Below are 23,009 nucleotides of genomic sequence, written 5' to 3'. Positions count from 1 at the left end.
ACCATCTCCGCCTCGATCCACCGGCCACTTCCAGGGCTTTCGAATCTCCGGAGCCCAGAATCAATAACCCGCCGTGTTACTCTAGGGAGCCCACTGAATGCCGCTCGTTCCTCACCCAGTGTGATATTGTGTTTTCTCTCCAGCCCAACACTTACTCCAGGAACACAGCTCGTGTCGCCTACGTCATATCTCTCCTTACTGGACGGGCTCGTGAGTGGGGCACGGCAATCTGGGAGGCAAGGGCTGAGTGTACTAACCAGTATCAGGACTTTAAGGAGGAGATGATACGGGTTTTTGATCGATCTGTTTTTGGGGAGGAGGCTTCCAGGGCCCTGTCTTCCCTATGTCAAGGTAATCGATCCATAACAGACTACTCTATTGAGTTTCGCACTCTTGCTGCCTCCAGTGGCTGGAACGAGCCGGCTTTGCTCGCTCGTTTTCTGGAGGGTCTCCGCGCAGAGGTAAAGGATGAGATTCTCTCCCGGGAGGTTCCTTCCAGCGTGGATTCCTTGATTGAACTCGCTATTCGCATTGAGCGACGGGTTGATCTTCGTCACCGAGCTCGTGGAAAGGAGCTCGCGTTCTCCGTTGCCCCCCTCTCCGCATCACTACCATCATCCTCTGCCGGCTCGGGTGCTGAACCTATGCAGCTGGGAGGTATCCGCATCTCGACTAAGGAGAGGGAACGGAGAATCACCAACCGCCTCTGTCTCTATTGCGGTTCTGCTGGTCATTTTGTCACTTCATGTCCAGTAAAAGCCAGAGCTCATCAGTAAGCGGAGGGCTACTGGTGAGCGCTACTACTCCTGTCTCTCCTTCAAGATCCTGCACTACCTTGTCGGTCCATCTACGCTGGACCGGTTCGTCAGCTTCCTGCAGTGCCTTAATAGACTCTGGGGCGGAGGGCTGTTTTATGGACGAGACCTGGGCTCGGGAACATGACATTCCTCTCAGACAGTTAAGGGAGTCCACGGCCTTGTTCGCCCTGGATGGTAGTCCTCTCCCCAGGATTCAGCGTGAGACGCTACCTTTAACCCTCACTGTTTCTGGTAATCATAGCGAAACCATTTCTTTTTTAATTTTTCGTTCACCTTTTACACCTGTTGTTTTGGGCCATCCCTGGCTAGTTTGTCATAATCCTTTCATTAATTGGTCTAGTAATTCTATCCTCTCCTGGAACGTCTCTTGTCATGTGAAATGTTTAATGTCTGCTATCCCTCCTGTTTCCTCTGTCTCTTCTTCACAGGAGGAGCCTGGTGATTTGACAGGGGTGCCGGAGGAATATCACGATCTGCGCACGGTGTTCAGTCGGTCCAGGGCCACCTCTCTTCCCCCACACCGGTCGTATGATTGTAGTATTGATCTCCTTCCGGGAACCACTCCCCCCCGGGGTAGACTATACTCTCTGTCGGCTCCCGAACGTAAGGCTCTCGAAGATTATTTGTCTGTAGCTCTTGCCGCCGGTACCATAGTCCCCTCCTCCTCTCCCGCCGGAGCGGGGTTTTTTTTTGTTAAGAAGAAGGACGGGTCCCTGCGCCCCTGCATAGATTATCGAGGGCTGAATGACATAACAGTGAAGAATCGTTATCCGCTTCCTCTTATGTCTTCAGCCTTCGAGATCCTGCAGGGAGCCAGGTTTTTCACTAAGTTGGACCTTCGTAACGCTTACCATCTCGTGCGCATCAGGGAGGGGGACGAGTGGAAGACGGCGTTTAACACTCCGTTAGGGCACTTTGAATACCGGGTTCTTCCTTTCGGCCTCGCTAACGCTCCAGCTGTCTTTCAGGCATTAGTCAATGATGTCCTGAGAGACATGCTGAACATCTTTGTTTTCGTTTACCTTGACGATATCCTGATTTTTTCACCGTCACTCCAGATTCATGTTCAGCACGTTCGACGTGTCCTCCAGCGCCTTTTAGAGAATTGTCTTTTTGTGAAGGCTGAGAAGTGCTCTTTTCATGCCTCCTCCGTCACATTTCTCGGTTCTGTTATTTCCGCTGAAGGCATTAAGATGGATCCCGCTAAGGTCCAAGCTGTCATTGATTGGCCCGTCCCTAAGTCACGCGTCGAGCTGCAGCGCTTTCTCGGCTTCGCGAACTTCTATCGTCGTTTCATCCGTAATTTCGGTCAGGTGGCAGCTCCTCTCACAGCCCTTACTTCTGTCAGGACGTGCTTTAAGTGGTCCGTTTCCGCCCAGGGAGCTTTTGATCTCCTCAAGAATCGTTTTACATCCGCACCTATCCTTGTTACACCTGACGTCACTAGACAGTTCGTTGTCGAGGTTGACGCGTCAGAGGTGGGCGTGGGAGCCATTCTTTCTCAGCGCTCCCTCTCTGACGACAAGGTCCACCCTTGCGCGTATTTTTCTCATCGCCTGTCGCCGTCGGAACGTAACTATGATGTGGGAAACCGCGAACTGCTCGCCATCCGCTTAGCCCTAGGCGAATGGCGACAGTGGTTGGAGTGGGCGACCGTTCCTTTTGTCGTTTGGACTGACCATAGGAACCTTGAGTACATCCGTTCTGCCAAACGACTTAATGCGCGTCAGGCGCGCTGGGCGCTGTTTTTCGCTCGTTTCGAGTTCGTGATTTCTTATCGTCCGGGCTCTAAGAACACCAAGCCTGATGCTTTATCTCGTCTCTTCAGTTCTTCAGTAGCCTCCACTGACCCCGAGGGGATTCTCCCTGAGGGGCGTGTTGTCGGGTTGACTGTCTGGGGAATTGAGAGGCAGGTAAAGCAAGCACTCACTCAAACTCCGTCGCCGCGCGCTTGTCCTAGGAACCTTCTTTTCGTTCCCGTTCCTACTCGTCTGGCCGTTCTTCAGTGGGCTCACTCTGCCAAGTTAGCCGGCCATCCTGGCGTTCGGGGTACGCTTGCTTCCATTCGCCAGCGTTTTTGGTGGCCCACCCGGGAGCATGACACGCGTCACTTCGTGGCTGCTTGTTCGGTCTGCGCGCAGACTAAGTCCGGTAACTCCCCTCCTGCCGGCCGTCTCAGGCCGCTTCCCATTCCCTCTCGACCGTGGTCTCACATCGCCTTAGATTTTGTCACCGGACTGCCTTCGTCAGCGGGGAAGACTGTTATTCTTACGGTTGTCGACAGGTTCTCTAAGGCGGCTCATTTTATTCCCCTTGCTAAGCTTCCTTCTGCTAAAGAGACGGCACAAATCATCATCGAGAATGTTTTCAGAATTCATGGCCTTCCGTCAGACGTCGTTTCGGACAGAGGTCCGCAATTCACGTCTCAATTTTGGAGGGAGTTTTGCCGTTTGATTGGGGCTTCCGTCAGTCTCTCTTCCGGCTTTCACCCCCAGTCTAACGGTCAAGCAGAACGGGCCAATCAGACTATTGGTCGCATCTTACGCAGTCTTTCTTTTCGCAACCCTGCGTCTTGGTCAGAACAGCTCCCCTGGGCAGAATACGCCCACAACTCGCTTCCTTCGTCTGCGACCGGGCTATCTCCTTTTCAGAGTAGCCTCGGGTACCAGCCTCCGCTGTTCTCATCTCAGTTCGCCGAGTCCAGCGTCCCCTCCGCTCAGGCTTTTGTCCAACGTTGCGAGCGCACCTGGAAGAGGGTCAGGTCTGCACTTTGCCGTTATAGGGCGCAGACTGTGAGAGCTGCTAATAAGCGTAGAACTAAGAGTCCTAGATATTGTCGCGGTCAGAGAGTTTGGCTCTCCACTCAGAACCTTCCCCTTAAGACCGCTTCTCGCAAGTTGACCCCGCGGTTCATTGGTCCGTTCCGTATTTCTCGGATCATTAATCCTGTCGCAGTGCGACTTCTTCTTCCGCGATATCTTCGTCGCGTCCACTCGGTCTTCCATGTCTCCTGTGTCAAGCCCGTTCTTCGCGCCCCCGCTCGTCTTCCCCCCCCCCCCATCCTTGTCGAGGGCGCACCCATCTACAGGGTCCGTAGGATTTTGGACATGCGTCCTCGGGGCCGTGGTCATCAGTACCTAGTGGATTGGGAGGGGTACGGTCCTGAGGAGAGGAGTTGGGTTCCCTCTCGGGACGTGCTGGACCGTGCGCTGATCGATGATTTCCTCCGTTGCCGCCAGGTTTCCTCCTCGAGTGCGCCAGGAGGCGCTCGGTGAGTGGGGGGGTACTGTCATGTATTGTCATGTTGTGTCTTGTTTCTGTCCTTTCCCTTCACCCTGTCTCCCTCTGCTGGTCGTTATTAGGTTACCTTTTCTCCCCCTCTTTCCCCCAGCTGTTCCTTGTCTCCTCCTAACTACCTCGTCACCCCTTTTCCCACCTGTTCCTTTTTTCCCTCTGATTAGTCCTCTATATCTCTCTCTGTTTTTGTTCCTGTCTTTGTCGGATTCTTGTTTGTGTTTTTCATGCCTGAACCAGACTATCGTCATGTTTGCTGCAACCTTGTCCTGTCCTGTCGGAATCTGCCGGTCCATCTGAGCCTACCTATGTTTTGTTATTAAAGAAGTTCTGTTTACGTTAATTCGCTTTTGGATCCTCATTCACGCACCGTAACATTTTCAGGTCTCTACAGAGTTGTTCAATTGGGTTCAAGTCCGGGCTCTGGCTGGGCCACTCAAGGACATTCAGAGACTTGTCCCGAAGCCACTCCTGCGTTGTCTTGGCTGTGTGATTAGGGTAATTGTCCTGTTGGAAGGTGAATCTTTGCCCCAGTCTGTCCTGAGCACTCTGGAGCAGGTTTTCATCTGTACTTTACTCCATTCATCTGTGCCTGTATCCTGACTTGTCTCCGAATCCCTGCCACTGAAAAACATCCCCAAAGCATGATGCCGACACCACCATGCCTCACCGTAAGAATCGTGCCAGGTTTGCTCCAGTCATGATGCTTGGCATTCAGGTCAAATAGTTCAATCTTGGTTTCATCAGACCAGCGAAACTTGGTTATCATGGTCTGAGGGTCTTTAGGTGCCTTTCAGCTAACTCCAAGGGGGGTGTCATGTGCCTTTTACTGAAGAGTGGCTTCTCCCATCTCCACAGAGGAACTCTAGATCTCCGTCAGAGTCACCTCCCTGAACAAAGCCCTTCTCCCCCGATTGCTCAATTTGGCCGGGCAGAGAGCTCTAGGATAAGTCTTGGTGGTTCCAGCCTTATTTAATTTAAGAATGGTTGAGGTCACTGTGTTCTTGGGTACCTATAATGCTGCAGAAATGTTTTGGTACCCTTCCCCTGATCTGTGCCTTGACACAATCCTGTCTCGGGGCTCTACGGACAATTCCTTCGACCTCATGGCTTGGTTTTTCCTCTGAAATGCCCTGTCAACTGTGGGACATTATATAGACAGGCGTGTGCCTTTCCAAATCATGACCAATCAATTGAATTTACCACAGGTGGACTCCAATCAAGTTGTAGAAACATCTTAAGGATGATCAATGGAAACAGGATGTAGTCACATTGTCAATGGTCTGAATGCTTTTGTAAATAAGGTATTTCTGTCTTTTGTTTTTAATACATTTGCTAAGAATTCTTAACCTGTTTTTGCTTAGTCTTTATGGGGTATTGTGTGTAGATTGATGAAGAAATTATTTTATTTAATCCATTTTAGAATAAGGCTGTAAAGTAACAATATGTGGAATAAGTCAAGGGGTCTAAATCATTTCCTAAGCACTACATATTGAATATGGGCATCCCTGCAGTATTTTTGACAATGTAATTTCAGATAATTTAATGTTAAAATTCCAATGGCAGTATTTTACACCTGGATATACATTGTATAAGACAAACAGAAATTGAATATTGATTAAGCTGTTAAATACACAAGAATCAGCAGCTGGCATCATGATAACTATAATCTTTTGCCCCCTGCATGTTTTCCTTTCTGGGCCAAACATGGGCCCTAACGTGACCTCATCAATAGCCAATCAATCTCGAGGACATCTGAATACTCTTTAATCCAATAAACAGGGTTGTATTACATTAAGCTTCCTCACAATGACTCTTTGAGGGGTTTGTTAAATACTTTGATTACAAAACTTTTGTGTTTTAGGGCATAACTCGAGCCAAATGGAATTAGCTTTGCTAGGGAATAGGGTGCCATTTGGGACACACTCTTAGATGTGTGTCCCAGTATTGGTCTATGTTTGCATCAGTAACAAAGATAACAGACATAATCTGGACCCTGAGATATGGTTACATGGGTGACCCGGCTCAATCTCCCTCTATTTCAGTCTATTGATGTGAAGAACGTAGTAATTCTACCAAACTGTACTGTTCTTGAGCCCTCTTATTCTTGGCTACATCATCAACCATCAAAAGCAAATGCTACCTCAGCAACCACAATTAGAAATTAAACTGTATGGTCTGCCACTATTACCGCCATCACTGTTTTTTGTTTGGGATAGGACTACATGTATAGTGTTGTCACGCAGTCATGGTTTCAATCATGAACATTCCTTTGTTATTCCTTTGTTATTTGTTATCCTCTTGGAGAAACAATTATGCAGTTTCTCTATATGTATTTTAGTATGTTGTGACAGGGAGTGGAAATGCACTTTAGATGGATAACATTTTGCAGATCAATAATTTATTATGTCTCCCTTCTCTCTGCTGACTGTCATCAATGAGGAGATGAAAGGAGGGAAAACTCCATAGATCTACGGCCAGTCATTAAAACTGGGAGGGTCTCATTTTAGTTAATGACTTCCTCACCACCCTCCTACAACAAAGGAATGATTCAGACGATTGTAAGCAAGTGGCCAGACTTATACAAGCTGACATTTAGGACTCCGGGAGGCTTTTAGTGTCTCAAGTCCCTCCCTGGGAGGAGCCACATCTGAATGGATTTTAATGGCACTGAGTAGAGTGCCAAAGGTCAAGCCTCTTGATTGCACGGATGTGTCTGTCAGAAAGCGAGAGAGAGAGAGAGAGAGAGAGAGAGAGAGAGAGAGAGAGAGAGAGAGATGGAAGCGGTAGCTTGAGGGAGATGTCTAGCCATTGTTGAGCTGAGCAAGAGATGGCTATGGGAGAATGATCCTATGAGATTCCGGTATCACTGGATCAAGTATCCAGAGACCTCATTGGACTAACAGGCAGAGAGGAAAAATGGGTATGCTATCGTGTTGTTTGCTATGGCTCAATCTAGGATAACCTACTGTAACAGCATTTTGAAGCTGTTCTTATTTTGGTTTGCCAAGATCAGACTTTTTTTGTAGTCATGTGATTCATAAAATATTTGTGGTATTGATTTTGAAAGTGGGGCCATAAAAATAAGAGTTTTGTGGAGAAAAGACTTGTTTCTAGAAATGCTGCTTGCATGACAGATGTGTTGTTAGTTAACTTGTTGGATGCAACGGAGTGGGTGGAACACAACCACGAGGCTAGTGAATGCAGTACTGCTGGAGCTTACTGTAGTGGTTGTTGGTATCCTGATTGTTTTGGGTTGTTATTGTTGTTTCACATTTAGAGGATATAGAGGGTCAGTGGAGGGTATCAAGGAATTGCTGGATATGTATCCCTCCCTATATGACACAGTGCCATAAACCTGAAGCCTGCTAATGTTTGTGTCTGTGTAGTTAAGGTGTGAGCAAACAGACGCTAATGTCTATATTGTTTGTCGCTCTGGATCTCTGAACCATTTTGAGGGAAACGCGGGGGTCGTCAAAGACATTCGTCTCACCTAACTAGCCCTTTGGCTTATTCACAATACAGCTGAGACACCCCTGACTCATATCAGATGTGGGATGCCCGGACATGGGAGATGGAGTGTAGCAGAAGATACTTAGCAGCCCACACATTGAACTCTTAGCTCTTTTTAATGCATTTTAATCATCAGCCACTTCCCCTGTGGGCAGAGGCTAGGCTACACTTGCGTCAGGGCCAGATGGAAGGGATTGTTTTAGGGTATATTGGTATATTGTTTTGTGACTGTGACAGCTTTTCTGTTCTGTGGCTGTGACAGCTCGCAATTATCAAAGACACTTAGTTCAGGCATGATGAACGTGGTTGTTTTAGGGAGGCTGTGAATTTTTTAATTGGTATAGATTGTGTGGCAGTGACTGTTCTCTGATGTCACTACTCGCAAATACCAAAGAGTAGGAGGTCAGTGGGAAAATTCTGAAGAAACATGCCAGTGACTCGTATGCAAATTAATTTTTTGTAATTAACAAAATAATAAAAATGGCAAATTGATTAGTGATTTTGATTTTACGCAGGCCTTTTTCAATAGACCTCATAGCACATCAGGTGGGTTCGATAGATTAAACTTGGATGGTTTTCAATTTGAACTCCTGTTTGCTGTGAAGTAGGCCTTTATATAATGTTGGTCATTTACAAAACCATTCCTAGCACTTATAACCTGCCACCATACGCACTAACAACCTGTGTCCACTTCCTATGAAATAAGATAACTAAGTGTGCTTCCTTCCCAGACATCCATTTAGCCGGTCTATCATATTAAACACTGCTTTATGTGGTACATTAAGCATTCTTTCTTGACAAATTGCATTAGCTTGTGCGGATATGTGGAAAGAGGCTTGCATCTATATCATTTGGGGGACGTGTGTTGGAAACACAGATGGGAGCCATCAGTTTTCATTGTCTTAAAACGTTAGCACCGGACGTCATGATTAATGTACCATAGGGTTAATATAAAGCCTGATCTTACCTTTAACTGAGGTGGAACATCATTTATGTCTGGCTAACACACAGATGAATTTGATACACTTGTGTATTGTATTGTTTCTTGCAAGGTTTGCCATTTAGAATACATAGAACAAGTTATAGTTGACTATTCGTGATCTACCCCAGTGTTTCCCATCCCAGTCCTCTGGGACCCTACACTAGCATGGCTTTGTCAACTAATCAAGGGCTTGAAGACTGGTTGACTACAGTGGAATGAAATGCTCTGGAATAGAACAAATATGTACAATGTCTAGTGGTCCCCGGGGAATAGTTTGGAAAACATTGTTCTTAACAACTATCAGTGTTGATAGCTGGGTTATGCTAATCTTAACAAAATCAGCAACATTATAGTATATGTTATAGTATACCAAGCTTACACTCCCTATATAGAGCTTGTTGCAATTAGCCTGTGCTTAGAGTACACATGTTCCCGCTCTGGCATTTTCTCTGAAGGCAACTTAACATGGCAGGGTTCCACAGCTATTATTGACAAATGTGTTCTATAGCCCCTGGGTAATATCCCAGCACACAGGGGATGTGCTGAGGACATTTGCATTAGTCCTCTTGAGGGTTCGATGTGACGTTATCCCACTGACGTTCTGAGAACGTTGTAAGAACACCATATGATGGTCCAAAGGGAAGTTACTCTTGGGGACCTTTGTCGAGTTCCCTGTACATTCCCAGGATGATATTGAGGACCATGTCAGGACGTTCTCAGGAATTTCATTTCACTAGTACTTAGGAGCTTTTCTCTCTGTTCGTTCCAGGGACATTTTTAGGACGTTCTTGGGACATTGTCTCATGGTCCCATGAAAGTCCCATGAACGTTCTTGGGATGTTGTGTCATGGTCCCCTGGAGGTTTTGTCCAGTTCCCAGTTTGTTGCACGGACATCCTAGAGGAAATGTTTAGGAAGTTGTGTCATGGTCCCATGGAGGTTTGGTCTAGTTCCCGGTCACATTCTTGGGACGGTTCCTTGAAGGTCCCCTTAACGATCTTGGGACATTATGTCATGGTCCCCTAGAGGTTTTTGTTACGTGATGGTCCCAGGATTCCCAAACCATTATAAGTTAATGAGGGTTTTAAGGTAAGTATCTTTAGTAGATGACAATATGATTACATTTGTACTGACTTTTCAATATGACCCCACCAGGCATTTGAACTCATAACCTCTGGATATGAGGTATGCTGATCTTTCTGCAGTGTCACAGATTCTGTAGAATTGTAGAAGTTACTTACACATTTACTACCTGTAGTACATCTCTGCACTTAACAAAATAGTGCCACCTGCACTGCTATTTTAGTCATCAGTTAATCTGACTATTGTCTCATTGATTTCATTTATTATTTTTGTTTGGATTTTCAGTATTGTTTTCTAATGTTGGTGATATTATTCTGTTCTGATGTTACTAGAGAATATAATAATAGTTAGATGGATGCAGTGGTCTAAGGCACTGCAGTGGTCTAAGGCACTGCAATAATGGTTAGATGCAGGGGTCTAAGGCACTGCATCTCAGTGTAAGAGGTGTCACTACAGTCCCTGGTTCTAATCCAGGCTGTATCACATCTGGTCATGATTGGGAGTCCCATAGGGTGGCGCACAATTGGCCCAGCGTCGTCCGGGTTTGGCTGGGCTAGTCCATCATTGTAAATAACAATTTGTTCTAAACTGACTTGCCTAGTTAAATGCAGGTTTAACAATGCTGAGATTTTCTTTAAAGTGCAAAGTGTAGGAATAGGCCTTCAAGTGAAATCAGTCACTGATACAGACATGGTGGCCTAGCAGGAAGCTGAGAATGTTGTGACCCAAGAGGTTGGGAGTTCAAATCCCACATGTTCAATTATGATTACTGTATGAATAAACATATTCAATGTAATTGTAAATTTCAAATATGTAAATTGAAAAAAAATGTATGTTAAGATGCTGTTTGTAGCATTGCCAGAAGCCAAATAGCTGTGACTGGATCAGTGGTTCACCAATCGTGGGCTTGGCAACAGTAACAAGGGGTGATGTGTAATGAAATGTGTAATGGGGGAGGGGTTCTCCATGACCATTGGGTGACGTCCCTGGGACGAACCAGGACCTAAACAAAAACCTCCAGGGGACCATAACACAATGTCCCAAGAACATCTTAAAATAGCCAAAACCCCCAGGGGACCATGACAACGTCCTGACGACCCAACAACTCATTATTGTTTGCAGGGATGCATCTTTTATACTACTTGGCCCTGTTAATGGTAGATTAAATACCTGTCCTGAACATCCTACTCATGGTAGAGAGCACACACATGCTTCCTTATAGTGCATTTTGACCTGTTCAAGTGGCGCAATAAAGCATAATAAATTCACCTCAATATCAATATGGAAATACATTACTGTTCATATGGTAAGGGTGCTATAGGGCGCTATAGTGAGAAAAATATACTTTGAAATCCTTCTATTCAATACCTTAGTTTACCCCAACGGAAATGAATGACTCAAATCTTGAGGACTTCCCAATTTCTTCCTGTTTACCAGGTTCCCATCTACGGTGGCCTCAACGATCAAAGTACTCATCTCTCATCTTGACTTGTATATTGATAATAATCACCTGCACAGGGCTCGCCAATGATGTCCTTATTCGGTGCCATGATAATTGAGTCCTGGCACATTTAATGACAAAATATTCAGACACCCTGACAAGCTCCTGTTCCTCTCCACAGTTGAGTTGTATTAATTGATAACTATTAAACATGGGATGAAGACTGTAAGTCATGGTGTTAAATACATTCCTGTATGGCTGATTAGCACTGATTAATTATGTTTGACTTTGCCATGTGAATAAAGCACTAGGCCAATTGGAGAATAGCAGATTATTATTAGCCTACCCAAGGCCTTTGATTCTCACAGTTAAGGATGTGGTCCAAAATCTCTTTCTCTGCCTCACATGACTCCTGTTGGTGATTATGTTGCAGCTATGGTAATTGTGTTAATCTCAAGCTACTTTCCCTTTCATTTGCTTCTGATTGATGGCAATATTTGGAGAACATTTCACTAATGTTTTTTGACCATAAAGTCATAATTTGTCCATATAATCCCTACAATACGATTCCAATAATTTGGTTATCCCTTTCTTTCTCCAAAATATGCATGTTCAATCGGAATCAAATGGTGTTTGATCACACTGATAAATTGGTATTGTAACATTGGCCAGTGGAGGATGATGTACAGGAAAGGATGTCCCGAAACAACAGCATACATTGGTACTAACGATAAATTGCACTAATCAAAGATACAAACAAATCTGTGCTGTTGTTATTGTTCTAGTGTGGCTAAACTACAGTACAGTAGTGAGCTACAGTGCCTTGCGAAAGTATTCGGCCCCCTTGAACTTTGCGACCTTTTGCCACATTTCAGGCTTCAAACATAAAGATATAAAACTGTATTTTTTTGTGAAGAATCAACAACAAGTGGGACACAATCATGAAGTGGAACAACATTTATTGGATATTTAAAACTTTTTTAACAAATCAAAAACTGAAAAATTGGGCGTGCAAAATTATTCAGCCCCTTTACTTTCAGTGGAGCAAACTCTCTCCAGAAGTTCAGTGAGGATCTCTGAATGATCCAATGTTGACCTAAATGACTAATGATGATAAATACAATCCACCTGTGTGTAATCAAGTCTCCGTATAAATGCACCTGCACTGTGATAGTCTCAGAGGTCCGTTAAAAGCGCAGAGAGCATCATGAAGAACAAGGAACACACCAGGCAGGTCCGAGATACTGTTGTGAAGAAGTTTAAAGCCGGATTTGGATACAAAAATATTTCACAAGCTTTAAACATCCCAAGGAGCACTGTGCAAGCGATAATATTGAAATGGAAGGAGTATCAGAACACTGCAAATCTACCAAGACCTGGCCGTCCCTCTAAACTTTCAGCTCATACAAGGAGAAGACTGATCAGAGATGCAGCCAAGAGGCCCATGATCACTCTGGATGAACTGCAGAGATCTACAGCTGAGGTGGGAGACTCTGTCCATAGGACAACAATCAGTCGTATATTGCACAAATCTGGCCTTTATGGAAGAGTGGCAAGAAGAAAGCCATTTCTTAAAGATATCCATAAAAAGTGTTGTTTAAAGTTTGCCACAAACCACCTGGGAGACACACCAAACATGTGGAAGAAGGTGCTCTGGTCAGATGAAACCAAAATTGAACTTTTTGGCAACATTGCAAAACGTTATGTTTGGCGTAAAAGCAACACAGCTGAACACACCATCCCCACTGTCAAACATGGTGGTGGCAGCATCATGGTTTGGGCCTGCTTTTCTTCAGCAGGGACAGGGAAGATGGTTAAAATTGATGGGAAGATGGATGGAGCCAAATACAGGACCATTCTGGAAGAAAACCTGATGGAGTCTGCAAAAGACCTGAGACTGGGACGGAGATTTGTCTTCCAACAAGACAGTGATCCAAAACATAAAGCAAAATCTACAATGGAATGGTTCAAAAATAAACATATCCAGGTGTTAGAATGGCCAAGTCAAAGTCCAGACCTGAATCCAATCTAGAATCTGTGGAAAGAACTGAAAACTGCTGTTCACAAATGCTCTCCATCCAACCTCACTGAGCTCGAGCTGTTTTGCAAGGAGGAATGGGAAAAAAATTCAGTCTCTCGATGTGCAAAACTGATAGAGACATACCCCAAGCGACTTACAGCTGTAATCGCAGCAAAAGGTGGCGCTACAAAGTATTAATTTAAGGGGGCTGAATAATTTTGCACGCCCAATTTTTCAGTTTTTGATTTGTTAAAAAAGTTTGAAATATCCAATAAATGTCGTTCCACTTCATGATTGTGTCCCACTTGTTGTTGATTCTTCACAAAAAAATACAGTTTTATATCTTTATGTTTGAAGCCTGAAATGTGGCAAAAGGTCGCAAAGTTCAAGGGGGCCGAATACTTTCGCAAGGCACTGTAGATACACTGGTACTGTAACAGAACCATGTGAGAATGTACTTCATGTTATTGATGTTTTTTAACTAGGTCACGTCCCTTACACGGATGCCATTGCATGTACTGAGAGAGTTTGGGTTACACAACCCACTCATCAAAGCTCATCAAAGAATAGGCCAGTGTCATTTTGCGCCTTGGCAGACCATATGGCTCTAACCCATGCCATCCACCATCCTTTACAAAAATCATTTGAATAATGTATAAACCAAGAAGAGAACGTTCCAGGATTGCCTTCTCATTTCCATCGTCACCATCCTCTTTGATTACTTGCAGACACTCCCTTTATAAAAGGTGGATCTATTGCACTCTGGCAATGCATTAACCTGCGAGTTAATTGCATGTTTCCTTCAGGGTAGAGTCATTAGAAGCTATAAGGCTCGTTAACATTTTAATTATAATTTAATAACTTTTCCATACAGTTACCCTTGTGAGGATAGTTTGTTATTTAATTTTTGATATCTGGGAAATTAAGATATCAAAAGCAGCGCTGACATATCTAATATGTGTATGTTTAACCCCTTCACATTAGCGATCTTACAGTTAATGATGGGGCATACTGCACAGCTTGTTGTCTCTGTAATGTGGAGTGTACTGGAATTCATGAGATGCGGCTTGTGTGTATGAGGTTGGTGCAACTTCAATTCAAGTCAAGGCCAAGCCAGCATAGTTTAGAAGGAAAGTGTCAGGGCCCATTGGCCTTCAGCTTCCATTTGAATTTATTTCTGTTCCCATTAAACGGGTAAATATTTTTCATTTTGCAGTGCACCGTGTACACATGAGTCTGAAAATGCCTAACGCAAGTCTTAATCCAATTATGTAAAGTCCCTGTACAGTATATTTGTTCTATTACACACACATGTAAAATTGTGTAATTAATACACATGTAAATTGGAAATGTTATTTTGTATATCCCACTCTCCCTGACACTAGTCTTGCTAATAACAGACTCTCTACGCCCTTGAATTGAGAGTCAGGAATGGCTGCTTTGATGTGTCTGCACAACGTGACGACAATGAAGGGGATGTGCCCTCAGAATTCCAGGCAACACCCTATGCTGGTTGGATATCCCATTTTGAAATGAATGAAACATGACATAGGGCGGGGGCGGGCCCAGTCCTTTTACATAGGGCGGGGGCGGGCCCAGCCCTTCCACTTCCAGCCAGCTCCTGAGTGGCGCAGCAGTCTAAGGCGTCACTACAGACCCTGGATTGATTCCAGGCTATATCACAACCGGCATTGATTGGGGGTTCCATAGGGCGGCGCACAATTGGCCCAGCACCGTCCGGGGGTAGGCCCTCTTTGTAAATATGAATGTGTTCTTAATTAACTGACTTGCTTAGTTAAATAAACAAATCAGGGGCAAACGCACACAGCTGTAGCAAGCACAAACCTTCAGAGTTTGGCAATTGTTTGCTGATATCATCATGAATAGTGCAGATAAATAATCACACACATTTTTAAAACGTTAGAACAACCCTTCTACACTAAAACAAGTGACATATTAGACAACAGGTTGCTGACCTGTTTAATGTTACGATCTTGTGGCTAGGAAGTAGCAACTAACGTTAGCTAGCAAAGTTCAGCCCATAGAATGTAAGACAGCTAATAGCTTTAGCTTGCTTTCTATCAACTCAAAATCAGCTAGCTAATAAAATGTATGTTTTAGTTACAAATTAACTAGTTAGCTAATTACAGGTTGAACGTTTCTTTACCCCACTGAAGTTATTAATTCTCTGTTTACAGAGTAAACTCTGTTTACAGTGCTGATTTTAGCATCTTGGTGGGGAAAACCATCACCAAAAATGTTTAGATGCATGCCAGCAAAGCCACTACACTACACAACACAACACTAAACAATACATGAATTGCACTATAACGGTGACAAACTGTGCCCACAAAGTATTATGACCTACATAAAGCTTTCCCAACAGCAGAGTCCCAACAGCAGTCCCATCATCTTACCACTGCTACACCTGGCTATCAACTGAGCCTTTTCTGTCAACAAAACAGCCTCATTTACTGTCTTTAAAAAACATAGCTGATATGGCTGACTTGCTTAAACAAATGTGGTTTCTACTGACAATTGAGATGTACAAACTATGGCATAAGGAGACGACAAGCAGATAAGAGGCCATCCCTATTTTAAATTAAGACATTCATGAGCAAGCTAGGATGAACGTAATCAATATAGCTATTTGTTCAGCACTTTTGAAATGTACAGCGACAGCATTCAGAATATGGGCCGTTCTTATAGTGTTCTCCCTGTACACCAAGTCAGAACTGTAGGATAAATAAAGGGGGGATATAAGCAGACAATGGAACCTCTTACAAGATTTGATGATTACATTTCTCTAAAACAGGTTATAGGCTAAATGTGCACCACCAAGTCAGAACAGTAGGTGAAATTAAGAGGGAAATAGGTTTATTACACAACATACACTTAGTATTACTTTCTTAGCAACAGTATACATATCGTCCTGGCATATTACAACATTTATGCAGCAGAGTACAAAACATTTTTCGACTCGCTTTGTTGTGCTGTGTTCACTTGAACAGGAAGATGACGCGACGGTCCTTCGTGGGCTAATTCAGACATCAAACTTTGTCATTAAAATCTGGCATTCTCTGGATTCATGGTGCTTTCAAGACAACTGGGAACTTGGAAAAAAAAGTGATCAGTGATCTTCAGGTCGTAGCTCTAGAAAGAGGCCCGGGTTCCCGACGTACAATTCCAAGTTCGATAAATTCAAAACGTATTTTCCCAGTCTGATTTATTTTTTTGCCCAGTTCCCAGTTGTCATGGACTTATTGAAGTCAGATTTCCCAGTTTCGAGTTAAGTTGTTTTGAGCGCAGCACAAATCAAGCTGGATTGACAGTACGACCAATGTTGAATATTTGTAATTTTAAGCTTTGAAAAGAGTTGCGTGGTCCCAGGATTGGGACCACAATCCCACTCCACTGAATAACAGACAAGTGATTGCTTTGTAATGCTTGCAGTTAGCCACTGATTACTTCCAAACCATTCATTGTTGAATTTGTGATTTCCAACTTGTTGTGTAATGTTTATGTCCAATGGCCATTGAGCACCAATAAATGTAATCTATAATTTCTCGTCATTACTTCTACTTCTCTTCTCTTCTCTTCACAAGGATTAATAAGGATTTTCCAGTAGATTGTCAACTTGATTCACAATGATGACTGCTAGCCAAGATTTTGAAAGTATGATATTGACATGATCAGTCCAATCAAAGTTACTGTAGATATGACCTTGATTTTATGTAATTTTGTCTGCAGCCAATGACCTTGAACCTTTCTTGGATGGGCACTTCTAATGTAACTATGGCAGCAAAGGGGCTTGAATTATTGGGCTCTACCCTTAGATTTGGCAGTGACGTAATGTCAGAACACTGAGCCAATTACAACTAGAGAACATTACCAACACCTACACTCTGCTCCGTACTGTATTTTCGTCTGGCTGCCCCATCACCACAGAAGGCACTGAAAGCTAGGCTGAAACACCTGCCTTTTGGAGCTGCCATACTGAAGAAAGCTAGGCTTTATTAACTCAATTATGATTTTTTTTATACGTTGTTTGCATACTGATATGTGACATGTATTAATGCCAAAATAACATGCAAAACAGATACACCCCCCACAAAAAAATATATAAATATATATATATATAGACTATATATGTGTTATTTCATAGTTTTGATGTCTTCACTAGGTAACATAAAGAAATAGGTAAATATTGGGCACACATCCAAGTTGTTCAAGGGGTTTTCTTTATTTGAACTATTTACCTATTTGACCTATTTCTTTACATTACCTAGTGAAGACATCAAAACTATTAAATAACAGATATGGAGTTATCTAGTAACCAAAAAAGTAGTTAAACAGATTAAAATATATTTTATATTTGAGATTCTTCAAAGTAGCCACCTTTGCCTTGATGACAGCTTTGCACACTCTTGGCATTCTCTCAACCAGCTTCACCTGGAATGCTTTTCCAACAGTCTTGAAGAAGTTCCCACATATGCTGGGCACTTGTTGGCTGCTTTACCTTCACACTGCGGTCCTACTCATCCCAAACCATCTTAATTGGGTTGAGGTCAGGGGATTGTGGAGGGCAGGTCATCTGATGCAGCACTCTGACCACTCTGCTTGTTCAAATAGCCTTTACACAACCTGGAGGTGTACTGGGTCATTGTTATGTTGAAAGCAAATGATAGTTGCACTAAGTGCAAACCAAATGGGATGGCGTATCGCTGCATAATGCTGGTTAAGTGAACTTTGCATTCTAAATAAATCACTGGCAGTGTCAACAGCAAAGCACCCCCACACCATCACACCTCCTCCTCCATGTTTCACAATGAGAACAACACATGGTTCCCATCATCCGTTCACCTACTCTGCATCACACAAAGACATGGTGGTTGGAACCAATAATCTCAATAACGGACTCATCAGACCAAAGGACAGATTTCCACCGGTCTAATGTCCATTGCTCATGTTTCTTGGCCCATGCAAGTTTATTCTTCTTATTGGTGTCCTTTAGTAATGGTTTATTTAGGCTGCAATATAAGTTGCAGTTAACTCTAATGAACTTATCCTCTGCAGCAGCGTTAAATCTGGGTCTTCCTTTCCTGTGGCGGTCCTCATGAGAGCCAGTTTCATCATAGCGTTTGGTTTTTGCAACTGCACTTGAAGAAACTTGAAAAGGCTTCCACTGTCTATTTATATAGTAGGGAAATCTCCTCCCTACCCCATAATGTTGGCAATGCTTCCACATGAAGTACCCTAATTATGTGATAATGCCAAAGATGCCGGTGTTTGGAGGATATATTGGCATGGGTGTTGCCGCCAAACTGTGCCAATATATCCTCCAAACACTGGCTTCGAGGGCATTATCACTTTAATACAACATGTAACCAATGTATTCAAATAATGATTGACATATTTTCATTAAAAAAATTATTTTGATGAATTTATTCATACTATTTTATCCTTCCACAAGATACAGTGCCTTGCGAAAGTATTCGGCCCCCTTGAACTTTGCAACCTTTTGCCACGTTTCAGGCTTCAAACATAAAGATATAAAACTGTATTTTTTTGTGAAGAATCAACAACAAGTGGGACACAATCATGAAGTGGAACAACATTTATTGGATATTTAAAACTTTTTTAACAAATCAAAAACTGAAAAATTGTGCGTGCAAAATTATTCAGCCCCTTTACTTTCAGTGCAGTAAACTCTCTCCAGAAGTTCAGTGAGGATCTCTGAATGATCCTATGTTGACCTAAATGACTAATGATGATAAATACAATCCACCTGTGTGAAATCAAGTCTCCGTATAAATGCACCTGCACTGTGATAGTCTCAGAGGTCCGTTAAAAGCGCAGAGAGCATCATGAAGAACAAGGAACACACCAGGCAGGTCCGAGATACTGTTGTGAAGAAGTTTAAAGCCGGATTTGGATACAAAAAGATTTCCCAAGCTTTAAACGTCCCAAGGAGCACTGTGCAAGCGATAATATTGAAATGGAAGGAGTATCAGACCACTGCAAATCTACCAAGACCTGGCCGTCCCTCTAAACTTTCAGCTCATACAAGGAGAAGACTAATCAGAGATGCAGCCAAGAGGCCCATGATCACTCTGGATGAACTGCAGAGATCTACAGCTGAGGTGGGAGACTCTGTCCATAGGACAACAATCAGTCGTATATTGCACAAATCTGGCCTTTATGGAAGAGTGGCAAGAAGAAAGCCATTTCTTAAAGATAAAGTTTGCCACAAGCCACCTGGGAGACACACCAAACATGTGGAAGAAGGTGCTCTGGTCAGATGAATCCAAAATTGAACTTTTTGGCAACAATGCAAAACGTTATGTTTGGCGTAAAAGCAACACAGCTGAACACACCATCCCCACTGTCAAACATGGTGGTGGCAGCATCATGGTTTGGGTCTGCTTTTTTTCCGCAGGGACAGGGAAGATGGTTCAAATTGATGGGAAGATGGATGGAGCCAAATACAGGACCATTCTGGAAGAAAACCTGATGGAGTCTGCAAAAGACCTGAGACTGGGACGGAGATTTGTCTTCCAACAAGACAATGATCCAAAACATAAAGCAAAATCTACAATGGAATGGTTCAAAAATAAACATATCCAGGTGTTAGAATGGCCAAGTCAAAGTCCAGACCTGAATCCAATCGAGAATCTATGGAAAGAACTGAAAACTGCTGTTCACAAATGCTCTCCATCCAACCTCACTGAGCTCGAGCTGTTTTGCAAGGAGGAATGGAAAAAAATGTCAGTCTCTCGATGTGCAAAACTGATAGAGACATACCCCAAGCGACTTACAGCTGTAATCGCAGCAAAAGGTGGCGCTACAAAGTATTAACTTAATAAGGGGGCTGAATAATTTTGCACGCCCAATTTTTCAGTTTTTGATTTGTTAAAAAAGTTTGAAATATCCAATAAATGTCGTTCCACTTCATGATTGTGTCCCACTTGTTGTTGATTCTTCACAAAAAAAATACAGTTTTATATCTTTATGTTTGAAGTCTGAAATGTGGCAAAAGGTCGCAAAGTTCAAGGGGGCCGAATACTTTCGCAAGGCACTGTATAGTACCGAAACAAATCTATGGTTGCTACCCAAGCCGGCTGGTTGTTCGTTCTATTGGTTCAGTCATTCAGTCTTTTTGTTCTGTGTCTATGGACGCGACTTTGACGTTCGTTCTAAATGTTCCATTGCCATACTGGCTGGCAACGTTCTTATCCCTTGCTTGCTAGCTAGCTAGCCAACTATAGCTAACTTACAGTCATAATAACAACAGTAGCTGCAGTTGGTTTCAGCTGTTTTCTATTTAAATTCATTTGGATACATCAATAACAATGAATTGGTTAGGACACTGTTGTTCAAAGAAGATAGCCAACAACACAGCTAAAACAATACAGCTAAAACAATCACTTCAAACTGAAGCTGGAAAGACTGCAAACTAGCTGCACTTTGTTTCATTTGACCTTTTTTCAACTGACATTTCTTTGTATATATCCATAAAAATTAAGACAGCTGATTCATGATTTCGACTGGCTGAGAAATGCTGCCTGCTTTTCTCTCTCGTCCCGACACCCGACCCCTACAAGTTCATTACTATGGGACAATTGGAATATTGAAACAATGTCGAAAATGTTGGAGAGACAGACAGGAAGGTTTATACAAATCTCTGCTGTTGAAAACTAAATGTTAGTCTAAAATAAATGTGAGATAATGTCTAGATGCTTTTCATAGTGAAGATCAAGTTTATAACTTCCCTGGCTGGGCTGATGAAACAGTGGACTGAGCAGTCAGATGGAACAGAGTAAATAGGCATTTTAAAGTAATATATCCAGCCGGTGATAACTTGTGGAATAGCCCCCGGCTGGAATGCGCTTTTAACCAATCAGCATTCAGGATTAGATCCACCCGTTGTATAAAAATTTATAGAACACAGTCTGGCCCAAAAAGACCAGACTACAGCAAGTATAACCAACACCAAAAGAGATATGAATCATCTTTCATCAATTAAATCTAAAATATCTATCTAATGCAACATTTACTACTGTAAAGATAAAGAAAACATGTACTTTATTTTACAGGATGATATAATGCATGAAGCAAACATGGAATGATATTTTGAAATGTGAAGGTGTAGACTCAGTGAAGTTGTCTAGTGGAGGTGTCTTTCATCCCTCGGCACCCTGGTGGAGTGGAACAATTATTGTTCAGCCCCATAGTAGCATGATTCTGGTTCTGATTCTGGATAGCTGAACTCCTGTACATAGAGAAAGGACATTTAGATGTATGTAACATTTTCCAACCATAACATTCAAAGATTTTTTCCAACTAGAGACCCTAGGGAGGATGAATGAAATGTTGAGCTACATCAACCTTGTACTTATTCATATGAATTTGGGACTAGAAGGGGGAGGTTCCCTTATACAGACACAAAGAAAACAACTGCAATTTGACAATAGAACAAATAGTGCACCTGGAACATAATCATTATGTTGATAAATTAATTGCAGTCAATAATTTGGAATGAAAAGGTAGGTAGCCCATCTAGGTAGCCTAATCAGCCAGTGCACACTTTGGCACAGTTTGTATGTCAGTGTCAGACGGCTGGTTTGGAGTCAAGGTGCCTGTGCTGAAGGTCAAGTAAGCAGGCATCACCACAGACACCTACAAGGGGCTTATGTTAAACCTCTTCTGCCACTACTGCTTGTAGTACTTGAGGAACACTTTGTTTCGATAAATCATTCCATAGACATTCCCTTCCTAAACCAGACTATATAGTCTTCAGACTCTCTCTCTCTCTCTCTCTCTCTCTCTCTCTCTCTCTCTCTCTCTCTCTCTTATCGCTATTAGCATTATTCTGAGCTGCAGGCTTGAGGGCAACCAACACAGATAAATGTACAAGACAACCAAAATGAAAAACCAGCTCCCAAGATAGAACACCCTTTCTTTGTGGATAGTTACATTAGGTACAGTCTCTTTATTCCTGTACCCTCTTATAACTAACACGTTGACTATGGTCTTTAAGAGCGCTGACAATTGTTGGCTAAACAAAGCGGACATCTTGGAACATACGGCTGGAGCACAGAGACACCTTTGGGTGTGAAAAGCCATTGCATTAGATGGAATGATCGTAGCCCAAGGGCCACATCAAAAACACTCTTAAAACCTTCCAGTGGAGATATGGACCAGGCCAATTTCTCAAATGGCTTTTACTTGTTCATTGCACAGGGGCCAAGTTTGTTATCTAATCCTTAACTACTTGGGCAAACACCAGCAAATAGGACGTGCCTGCTTTTTGAGGTTTTTGGGATGTTGTACAAGCCTCCGCTGATACAGTTGTGTCTGCTAGGGACACGCTTACTGCATTTAGCTCTGTTTTAGTTACAGTTGAAGTCAGAAGTTTACATACACTCATTAAAACTTGTTTTTCAACTACTACAAATGTCTTGTTTACAAACTATAGTTTTGGCAAGTTGGTTAGGACATCTATTTTGTGCATGACACAAGTGATTTTTCCAACAATTGTTTACAGACAGATTATTTCACTTATAATTCACTGTATCACAATTCCAGTGGGTCAGAAGTTTACATACACGGCCTCCCCGGTGGCGCAGTGATTAAGGGCGCTGTACTGCAGCGCCAGCTGTGCCACCAGGGACTCTGGGTTTGCGCCCAGGCTCTGTCGTAAACGGCCACGACCGGGAGGTCCGTGGGGCGAGGCACAATTGGCCTAGCGTCGTCCGGGTTAGGAAGGGTTTGGCCGGTAGGGAAATCCTTGTCTCATCGCGCACCAGCGACTCCTGTGGTGGGCCGGGCGCAGTGCACGCTAACCAAAGTTGCCAGG

General features: G+C 43.2%; 1 protein-coding gene across 2 annotated transcripts in view; it reads left to right on the top strand.

Annotated features, from left to right (window-relative positions):
• LOC110505113 (leucine-rich repeat and immunoglobulin-like domain-containing nogo receptor-interacting protein 2) overlaps positions 1-23,009 on the top strand; it is a 406,552-nt gene that overhangs the window by 360,168 nt on the left and 23,375 nt on the right. Inside the window, exon 1 of one of the 2 annotated variants that reach the window (XM_036969788.1) lies at positions 6,876-7,035. The exons of the other annotated variant lie outside the window; for it this stretch is intronic. The gene's annotated coding sequence lies outside the window, so the exon portion shown is untranslated. Of the gene's footprint in view, positions 1-6,875; positions 7,036-23,009 lie in introns of those variants that run through there. 2 annotated transcript variants of the gene reach the window in all.

Source organism: Oncorhynchus mykiss, chromosome 31 (assembly GCF_013265735.2).
Source record: "Oncorhynchus mykiss isolate Arlee chromosome 31, USDA_OmykA_1.1, whole genome shotgun sequence".
NCBI classification, from domain to species: Eukaryota; Metazoa; Chordata; class Actinopteri; order Salmoniformes; family Salmonidae; genus Oncorhynchus; species Oncorhynchus mykiss.
The sequence above is the reverse complement of the archived record's forward strand: the minus strand, read 5'-3'. Positions and strand labels throughout refer to the sequence as shown.